The sequence below is a fragment of the Rhinatrema bivittatum genome, chromosome 5, assembly GCF_901001135.1.
Source record: "Rhinatrema bivittatum chromosome 5, aRhiBiv1.1, whole genome shotgun sequence".
NCBI classification, from domain to species: Eukaryota; Metazoa; Chordata; class Amphibia; order Gymnophiona; family Rhinatrematidae; genus Rhinatrema; species Rhinatrema bivittatum.
Window position 1 is genome coordinate 260,215,620 of NC_042619.1, and position 2,926 is coordinate 260,218,545.

Here is a 2,926-nt window from a genome sequence, read left to right on the forward strand (position 1 = left end):
GAAGAAATGTGAAAAACAAAACCCATATCCTAAGGCAGAGCAAGAGTGAGTTGCTTGATTGATTCAATTTATAAAAATAATAATTGGTCTTTAAACCGCATTTTCTGTCCGAGCAGGGCCCCAGTGTACTTTTCAAATCTAATGTCTCTGAGTTGGAATATCTGGTTACCATGATCTAAAAGCAGAGGAGAGAAGGAGCATGCCTCCACAATCACCGAGAGAAAGCTGAAGCACTGGGTGAAAAGGTAATATATCTACTCTCACACAGGCAGCCAGGATTAGAACTAAACAGTCTCAGGAGCTCACCCAATGTATCCTGATTCCTAGAAAGCACACCAAAATAATCCCTATTCAAGGTGATGTCTCTTACATGCTGTACATTCTGAAGGACTTCAGAGAGCATCAAGGGTAGAATGTGTGCACTTGCCAACCAGAATTCATAGTAGCAAGGTGATATAGTAGATGATATATTCTGGTGTACACTGCTAAAGCTACATCTCAGTTGCCAACCATAGAGCATGACCGCTTGTAGGATATAGCACCTAATCCAAGGCAATTTTTGCTGTTTTCCCATCAAGGTTAGATAAGCCTACACATTTCCATACATATTACAGCACCCAGGCTCAGTGTTGCAGGAAACAAACTGTATTCTGGAAACTCTGTGGACAGAAATTCCATGTGATTATAGAGTCCACCTGACTAGAATTTTGAAATAGGCTGTGAAACGCTAACAGAGATTACATAGGTTAATAATTTTAGCAAAACAATAACAATGGGGGATTACAATTACCCCTAAATTGATTGGGCGAATGTCTCATCAGCATATTTAAGGGAGATAAAATTTTAGATGCCATAAATGACTGCTTCATGGAGCAGCTAGTCCTAGAACGTAGTTCGCAGTGGATTGCAGGACCTGATGCAAGGGGTAACGGTGGTGGAGCTGTTTGACAACAGTGATCATAATGCAATCAGACTTGATATAATAATTGAAGGGAGAATATTCAGTTAAACTAATGCAGTAGCATTCAACTTAAAAAATGGAAACTGATAAAATGAAAAAATAAGTCAGGAAGGGCACTTGCAAGGGTTAGAAATCTAAATGAGACATGGAGATTGTTTAAAAATACCATTTTGGAAGCCCAGGCTATCCGTCTAAATGGCTTAGCCACAATATTAAATGGCTTATCCAGCTAAATTCTAGCCGGACAACTCAGAGGCGTTCCTGAATTTAGCTGGATAAGTCAGAGGCATTTCGCCCGGCTAGCTCAGTTGGATTGCCTGGCTAGCTCAGTCGGTAGAGCATGGGACTCTTAATCCCAGGGTTGTGGTTTTGAGCCCCACGTTGGGCGGTTCGACTTTTCATTTTCTTATGTTCTTATAATTTGTTGCCAGAGAATGTGGTTCGTGCAGTTAGTATAGCTGTATTTAAAAACGGATTGGATAAGTTCTTGGAGGAGAAGTCCATTACCTGCTATTAAGTTCACGTAGAGAATAGCCACTGCCATTAGCAATGGTTACATGGAATAGACTTAGTTTTTGGGTACTTGCCAGGTTCTTATGGCCTGGACTGGCCACTGTTGGAAACAGGATGCTGGGCTTGATGGACCCTTGGTCTGACCCAGTATGGCATTTTCTTATGTTCTTATGGGGTGGGAGTAGGCGTTCCAGGGAGGAGTGGAGTTAGCCGGATAGGTTAATTGGCTAACTCCAATAATCAGAGTTAGTTGGTTAACCTATCCGGCTAACTCTGGACATGCCGTAGGGCTGGTCTATACATATCTGGCTAACTTTAACATAGCCAGGTATATTCAGCAGCACTGCCGCTTCGCTGAATATCCCGGTTAAATTAGCCAGATAAGTGCTGGGGGCGGAGTCGGCGTGGGGAGGGGAGGAGTCAGGGCGGCGAGGAGGTGGACTCGGTGGTGTCTTCGCTGGTGGCGATAAGGTTAGTAACATTATTGTGCCAGTAGCATGCCCAATAGCACCACCTTTCACGGTGGTGCTATTGGGTGCGAAAGCCAGCAGTGAAAACACCACAGTTGTGCTAAAGCTGCTGGCTTTCGCAGGCCCGCCCCCCCCCCCCGTTTTCACTGGATTCACCATTCTGTGATAGATTGGTGAATCCAGGCCTTAGTTATCAATTTAAAAACCTTAGATTTAAAATACACCAAATAAGTTATTTAAAACCCTTAAATTGAGAGACATACCTACTTTTTAATCAGCTTTTAAAACTTTGGCAATTCAATAAAATCAAGAGACAGACAGAAGTCCGGCAGTGACTTAGGGGAATCCAGTCTTATAGGGATGAGCATTAGGGAGAAACAAAATAGGAAATGAGACAAAATTGTCTATTTCGTTTTGGAGACATTTTCAAAACAAAACAAGTTAAATTCTGCCGAAATTTCATCAGAATCTTGTTTCATTTTGAAAATCAATTTTAAAAAGTTGCTGGTCAGGCCTAGGCCTAGACCCAAATCTGGGGCCTCACCTAGGAAATTGACTAAGACCCAAAGCAAGGGCCATGTCCTACACCCAAGTGTGATGCTGAGATCTCTGCCTAGGTCCTGGCCCGATGCCAGGGCCTCAGCCAAGACCTGAACAAAGGCCCAGATCTGGGAAATTTCCCAACCTCCCCCCCCCCCCTACTTACCAAATCTGACACTGTATCTTGTCTCAGTCCCAACAACTGGGCCTTGGCATGGACTGAGGCCTGATGCTGGGGCCCGACCCGGAGGCCAGATCCCGATGCCTGGGCCTTGGCCTAGGCCAAGGAATGGGCCCAAGCCCAAAGCCAGGGCCTGGTGTTGACACTGGGTTCCAACACCTGAGCAGCCTGGATCCAGGCATCGGGACCCAGTCTCGAGACCAGGCCTCAGCATCGGGTCTGGGACTGGGCCCTGGCCTAGGCCAAGGCCCATGCATCCGG

The 2,926-nt window shown here is 45.1% G+C and overlaps 1 non-coding gene across 1 annotated transcript; it reads left to right on the top strand.

Moving 5' to 3' along the window:
* Window positions 1–1,276: 1,276 nt before the first annotated feature.
* On the top strand, window positions 1,277–1,349 carry TRNAK-CUU. Its single transcript has one exon. It is a non-coding gene; the product is annotated as a tRNA-Lys (tRNA).
* The last annotated feature ends 1,577 nt before the right edge of the window (window positions 1,350–2,926 follow it).